At 25.6% G+C, this 8,542-nt stretch overlaps 1 long non-coding RNA gene across 1 annotated transcript; it reads left to right on the forward strand.

Annotated features, from left to right (window-relative positions):
* Window positions 1-636: 636 nt before the first annotated feature.
* LOC136074866 (uncharacterized) lies at window positions 637-3,076 on the forward strand. Its single transcript, XR_010635516.1, has 3 exons — window positions 637-794; window positions 2,660-2,754; window positions 2,844-3,076. It is a non-coding gene; the product is annotated as an uncharacterized LOC136074866 (long non-coding RNA).
* The last annotated feature ends 5,466 nt before the right edge of the window (window positions 3,077-8,542 follow it).

Consider the following 8,542-nt stretch of genomic DNA (forward strand, 5'->3'; position numbering starts at 1 on the left):
TATGCAAATATTTGTCATTAAATATTATACATAAAAATTAAAAAAAAATAAAAATAAAAAAATAATTAATAATCAATTGCGATATAAGTAAAAAGGAAAATAAGAAATGTTTCAGATATATTTGAAAAATAAATAAAATTAGAATATTGTATTAAGAAACATATTATGAGGAATTTAAAAGAATTTAAAAAACATAGGTACAGTTTGTATTGCAATAAAGACGAAAAGTAGAACAAATAACAATTCATAAACTTAAATCTTTCCATATAACATGAAAATATACAACATAATCTATTTTGATGACCCATTTATAAATATAGCTCTAGAAGAGGTCTTCTATGTTTACATTAAATAAAATTAACTCTTTTAGCTTTAATTTAAAGCTGTTTAGAGTTTCAACCCAGTGGACACACGACCTTATTTCAACGTTGATTTACGGTTGATTTTTAGTCGCGACGTCATATAACCAAAAATCAACATTTTATCAACGTTGAAAATTCGTTGAAAACGATCAACTTAACGCGACGTCGAATCAACGTTAATTCAACGTCTATATTATGAGTTTCACCCGTTCGTTTTGCATTTTGAGAACTCAAATACGCATGCGCGACTCTACGAATCATTGATTAGGCCATCTAATGCCATTTCATAAGGTTTTGAGTTTGTCAATTTAACGATACCACATTGCTTAATTTGCGAACCATTAGTGATAAATATTAAATAGATCTTTTTTTTATTTCATCAGTGTGTATTGCATGAAGAATTTGCTTGAATCTGTTTTAGAGTTTGTTTAAGTAAGTAGTTTTTTAGAGTTTGATTAAATTGTTTTACTATGTATGTTAGTATATTTGACTATACTAATTTTATATTATATTAATATAATATATATATTATCAATGTTATATATATATATATATATATATATATATATATATATATATATATATATATATATATATATGTATATACATATATATATATGTATATACATATATATATATATATATATATATATATATATATATATATATATTATATATATATATATATATATATATATATATATATATATATATATATATATATATATATATATATATCTACAAGTGGAAGTTTTTAGAATAAAAGAGCTAAATTAAAATAACATAAAACACACTATTTAATTATATAGTGCGTGATTTTTCACCATTTAGTAAACTAGGCATCGATGTTCATTTTTACCCCGTTGTTCATAGTCACCCCTTTTCACGGTATATATTGTATATGTATATTTATTTATATATTGATATATACATATAATATATTTTATATTTATATATATATATATATATATATATATATATATATATATATATATATATATGATATTATTATATATAACATATGATATATACATAAAATATATGATATGTTAATAATATATCATATAGACTATAATAATTTACTATATTATAGTATTTTTATTATTGTTATTATTATTTTTATATTTTTTTTAAATTTGGGAAGAGCGGAAAGAAAAAAGTGATTCTTACGCCAACACATACGTCACTTTTAATTTCTTTTGACTTTCGTCCAACATTTGCGAGTTGTCAGAAAGTTAAAACCATTAATTTAATTACAAATTAATCGTTTTTTAAAAAAGCCGCAAAAACGCAAATTTAATTCACCAGAATGTTTTTTAAAACATTCTGAATGTTTTTAACACTATAAACAATGTTTTTATTTTTATTTTTTTTATTAAATTGTTTTTATTTTTGTTTTTTTTAATAAAATGTTTTTATTTTTTTTTACTGTAAATCATGCACGGAGTGCTGCTACATCGACTAGCTTATAGCCTGACTCGCTAGGGAGTGCTGCTGTATCGACTGATAAATAGCCTGACTCGCAACGGAGTGCTGCTACATCTACTATCTTTTAGCCTGACTCGCAAGGGAGTGCTGCTACATCGACTGAGGGTTTGGTTGGGGCAGGCAGTCTATCAATTAATAAAAAAAAAAATCCGGTCTTGCATTTTAACTTTTACTTTTTGTCAACAAAATATGGAAGAAAACTTTCAGACAACATATAAGTGTATTTATACATACTATAAAAGTGCCTTCTGTTGTTTAGGGAAATGGCTACCCGGTTAAAGCGATGGAGACGGAATAATGTTTTGGTTAATGAGCTTCTTAGTAGTGACATTGATATTGATTGCTCAGCTTCATTAAATGAAGATGTCTGTAGCAGCAGCAATTGTGAGGCTATTGCAATAGTAGATTCTGAATATAATTCAGACTCTATCTTACAGGATACAATTTAAAACTAAAAAATAAAAAGCAACTCAGATGAAAGCAAATTAAGAGGGAAAATAAGGGGGAGGAGGGGATACTCCGGACTTTTTCCGCAAACAATTTTTCGGATTTTTCAAATTTGACCTGGATGATCTATTATATATATGTATAATTTTTATTAAAAATGACCTATTTCTACAAAAAAAAAAGTCATTGAATTTTTGAAATTTTAAAATCATTCGGAATTCCGCGGTATACGCGGTGCCATTGGGCTACCTAACCTGATATTGTGTCAAATATGTATACTTAACCTGATATTGTGTCAATAATGTATACTTAACCTGATATTGTATCAATGTATTTATAAAAATAATAACTTTTTGTTGTAGGTTGATGACCAATGGTTTACAATCAAAGTTCAACATGGCTGGCGGCAAGGGTAAAGAGAAATTTAATGGCAAAAACATTTGTAAGGTTGTTGTTGGTAAGTCATGAGTAATGTTATCTGTTATTGAAAAACACAATTTGATGCTACTTACTTGCAAATTACTCAAGCAATACCTTTTTTTATAGAGAGCGTCATGCTTAGTAAAACGACTGCTACGGTTGCTGAAGTCAGAACAGATATCATGAGTTTGTTGAAATATGCACCCGACAGATCCAATGGTGGCGGTCGGTGCGTAAATGACGATTCGAATATGTTAATATAAAATGTATATATAAAATGGTAACATTCTATCTATTTCTTATATAAACTCCCTTAAAATAATTTTTTGAACATGAAATACACTACTTTTAGCGCAAAATATTGCTTTTTTGTTGTCTTATTTTCTCGCAATCCAAGTCGAGACAATTTAACATGTTAACGATGGCAATTTAACATGGCTGCAGCCTATTGGATATAAGTTATACCCAATAGGCTGTATAATTTTTATCAAATGACCAAAATTTAACGTTGAAATTAGGTTGTTTGAACGTTGTTCTAACGTCTTATCGACAATATATCAACCATATATGGTTGATATATTGTCGATAAGACGTTAAAACAACGTAATTTCAACGTTGAACTTTTAATTTTCATTTTATCAAAGTTGAAATATGGATGATTTGTAGTCGATAAGACGTTAGAACAACGTTGAAACAACGTTTTCATCGACGTTGTTTCAACGTCGTGGTTTTCAACGTCGGATTTTGTTTCCAATTCCACCAAATTTCAACGTTGTTTCAACATTGCATTTCGTCGGTTTGCGACGTTGTTTTAACGTTATTTCAACGTCATTGTGCCCACTGGGAAGCGTTTTAATTTCGTTATTAATTAGTATATTCCATACCTGAGACCCCTAATGATGATAGAAAACTTGGTGACTTCATAAAATTTCATGAATATAATTATTGCTTGAATGTTTTGTAGGGTATTTGTGCTGTATTTTTTTAAATAAGGTTTTGAATACTGTGTACATTAAAATTAAAATGTGATAGATATTCATTTGGTAAACATTCAGTATTTTAAGATTTTGAAACGGTTGTGAAGGCGAGAGACAATATGCATTGGATATTATTCTAACTGCATGTTTTCGTTTGTTGAGAAGTTTTTTTTTTGTTTGTTTTATTGGTGCTGCACCAAGTTATATTAGCATAATTGTGAAAACAATGAATAAAAGAGAAAAAATGTATTTTCATCATATTCGGTTCAGGTAAGGTTTTACCTTATAAAGTACACTAATATTTTCAAAAATTATATTTTCGATTAAGTTTATATGATTTTTCCATATGACATTTTCATCAAGGAGAACGCCTAGAAACTTCATTGTTTTTTTTCTTTTAATGTTGTGTTTCCCAATGCTAACATTTGGAAGTTGTAAGGGAATTTTGTCACTTGAAGGCGACAAAAAAATTGTCAGATGAAGGCGACAAAAAAAGGTATACTTAGATTTGCTTAAGTATACTGATAGTTTATTAGTATTAAACCATTCAGTTATTTTGAAAAGTTCTTTGCTGACTGTTTCAAATAGCGTTTTTATATCACTATGGGAATAAAATAAATTAGTGTAGTCAGCAAAAAAAATTGAGTCTTAAACATTAGAAGCTTTATTCAGGTCGTTGATGTAAATTAAACACAAAAGCTGACCTAATATAGATCCTTGTGGAATTCCACAAGTGACTATTTCAATGTCGGTTTTTCCTCCATCATACAAAACGTTCTATTTTCTAATAGTCAGATAGTTTTGAAACCAAGCTATATTAGTCGTTACATAATTTTCTAATTTTTTTAATTGAATAGTATGATCGACAGTGTCGAAGACTTTGCTAAGATCTATAAAAATACCTAATGTAAACTTATTTTTATCAAACGCCTGAAAAATATTATAAGCAAGTTTAAGAATAGCATGATCAGTGGAATGAGCTTTTTTGAACCCAAATTATTTGTTATAAAGAATATTATTTGTTTCTAAAAAAGTGAATAACCTATTGTACATTATTCGTTCTAGTATTTTAAGAAGCAAAGAAAATGGAGGTATATAATTAGAAACATTAGAAGTATCTCCCGATTCAAGAACTGGAATAATTCTTGCAATTTTAAAATTTTCTTCTAGCACTCCTTGCTTTAACAAAAGATTAAAAATATGCAATAATGGTATTGTTATATAAAATATAGATTTGATTACAACGTTACTACTTATTTGATCTACCCCTAGTCCTTTATTGGGTTTTAAAAAATAAACTGCATTTAATAACTCATCTTCAGTAATTTTATCGTTATTGATTGTTGTTTTCTTATTTAAATGGTCAGTTAAAAATGATTCGACGCTAATTTTACAAAGGTTTTAGCTTTGAGGCTAAATTGAATCCTGTGCTTACAAAAACTTGATTAAATGTTTTAACTATTGATGATTCGCTATTTACATCTATATCAATAAATTTAATTGGTTTTGGAAGGCAATTAGACAATTTTTTTTTACCAGTTAGTTCTTTAATGACACTCCAGGTTTTCTTAGTGTCGCCTTTAAATATTAGTAGTAAGATAGTATAATATATTTTCTTAGAACGATTTAAAATTACGTTAAAAATAACTTTATATTTTTTTATATTTGAATTCATTCTCAAATGTGTATTTTTTAAGAAATATTTCATACAAACATTATTTTTGATAGTTTTTGATGCATATGTTGGTTATCCACGGGTTAAAAAATGTTTTGGTTTTAACAACTTTTGTTATCTATAGAAATCCATTATTATAATGCTTTTGAAATGTTTGAAAAAAACAATCATGCTTTGATAGTGGTTTTTATTTTTATGATTTGGTTCCAGTTTTCAGAAAAAAGCGCTTGATTAAAAATAGTAAAAGAGACGTCATTATTTACTCGCTTTGCTATTTTCACTTTTCGAGATATAGGTTTAATATATATATTTATTGTAATAAATATTGGAAAATGATCCATGATTTTTAAATATATAGACAATTTTTTTATACATATATAAATATATATATATATATATATATATATATATATATATATATATATATATATATATATATATATATATATATATATATATATATATATATATATATATATATATATATATATATATATATATATATATATATATATATATATATATATATATATATATATATATATATATATATATATATATAAATATATGTATATATATATATATATGTATATATATATATATATATATATATGTATATATATATATAAATATATATATAGAAAAATAAAAATTTTACTATTTGAGTGTTGTTTGTGGTAACACTTGAAACTCAGAGTTGCAATATCAAATTTATATTATAAACAAAAATCCTGGTAAATCCTGGAACTGAGGGTAACTGTAACATATATACTATATAGCTCTAGTTTATCTATTGAGCACTCTTTTATTTATACAAATAAATATATATATATATATATATATATATATATATATATATATATATATATATATATATATATATATATCTTAAAAAGTAAGATAAAAAAACAACTTTTATATATATATATATATATATATATATATATATATATATATATATATATATATATATATATATATATATATATATATATATATATATATATATATATATATATATATATATATATATATATATATATATATATATATATATATATATATATATATATATATATATATATATATATATATATATATATATATATATATATATATATATATATATATATATATATATATATATATATATATATATATTTTTTTTTTTTTTTTTGTTATTCACCTCCTCAAAGCCGATAAAGCCACTACAGATGAGGAGGTTACTTAATAGTGGTTATAACCCTCTCTCAACTCTATAACTCCGAAACACAAACCTTGACAAACAAGGCCGCTGCGCGGAGAAACAAGTTGAGCGCGGTACTACCAGGGAATTGGTGGGGATCGAACTCGGAACCTCCCGCTTATGAAGCGAGCGCTTTACCACTACACCACTACCGCATATATATTTGCTATATATATATAAATATATATAGAGCAAAATTAAACTTTTACTACTTGCCTGATGATTGTGGTAACACTTGAAACTCAGAGTTGCAATATCAAATTTATATTATAAACAAAAATCCTGGTAAATCCTGGTACTGAGGGTAACTGTAACATATATACTATATAGGTCTAGTTTATCTATTGAGCACTCTTTTATTTATACAATATAAATATATATATATATATATATATATATATATATATTTTAAAAAGTAAGATGAAAAAAAACAACTTTTTTACGGTACTTAAAGTTTCATGCCGTTTGCGGCACTCATCAGCCATATATTTAAATCAAGAAAAAACCGTTCAAAAATACAGTTAAAAACCCGTTGCAAAATTAAAAAAAACAATGGAAAGAATTCTGACGTCAAATAATAATAATAGTAATAATAATGACAATAATAATAATAAAAATAATGAAAATATGGAAAAACATCTTATTTAATCGCCAGTGTCATATTGGGACAAAAGGAATCTGTTTCTATGTCTACACTTAGAAACAACCTCACTCCTTTTATTCAATAAATTAGTATTTTTATAATATAGAATTTCATAATTTTTGGTGAGACATAATTTGCAATATTTAGATGTTGGATTATATGCTTTACATCGCCTGAAAATTTTCTAATTAACTATAGGGACTAAATTAGCTTCTTTTAACTTCCATACATGTTTTGAGAGTTCAGTATAATTTTTGTATTTAGAGATGTTAAATGATTTAACGTTATTAGCGTATCTTAATTTACATTACATTTTATGCAGCAATACAAACCTTAATCAACAGGACTGTAACTGCTTTAATAAAAATCTCTGTCCGTTTCCTACATTGGAATAAGTGATACTCCTTTTAAATTAAGATACGCTACTCACGTTAAATGAAATCTTTAAAATAAGCCATCAGTTAGTATAAACGAACTTATAAATTTTTTTTAGAGATATAAATTCAATGACAACCATTGAGACAACCTTACACAAAACGCTGTAAAAAAAAAAAGAATAAATAGAAAACCATATATAAATTTAAAGAAATGTAGTTATAAAAATATGATTAATATCTGTTAAACAGTAATAGTATATATTAATATACTCAGATAAAATTGTTATATCAGATTTGCAGTAGGTCTAGTTATTTTGGAGCTTTGCTTATCGGTTACGTATTGAACCATTGGTGGCGTTCGCTATAAGTGACTTTCCAACACGTGATATGTTGATTTATCGACATGTGGTACAGTGAATTTTCAACATTTGATACAGTGGCTAGTCATTGGGTGACTATTTTTGGCGGTTGCTACTATTATCAGGCTATTTATTCGATAAGCAAAACTTCAGTGGACCGTTCAAAATAATTACATTGGTTTAATGAAAATCCGATTCTTAAGGTTTTCTGGGTATACTTTTATTATTACATATGGCATGTCCTTTTAAAACAAAAATCAAATACATCACGAAAGTAAACAAAGAAATTAATTGATGAATAAAAATAAGCAAGCATCCAAGTAATAGAGGGCAATATAATCCAGGAGTATGAAAATCGTTGATACATGCTATATGCCGATTGGCAGGAAATGATTTAAAATTAAATTTCAAATTAAATTTTAACAAATACATCTCGAATATATGCAATACGTATATATGTACCTATGTATGTATGTATGTATGTATGTATGTATGTATGTATGTATAATGAAATAAAAAATGAAAATTTTCTAATTAACTATAGGGAC

Source organism: Hydra vulgaris, chromosome 01 (genome assembly GCF_038396675.1).
Source record: "Hydra vulgaris chromosome 01, alternate assembly HydraT2T_AEP".
NCBI lineage: Eukaryota > Metazoa > Cnidaria > Hydrozoa > Anthoathecata > Hydridae > Hydra > Hydra vulgaris.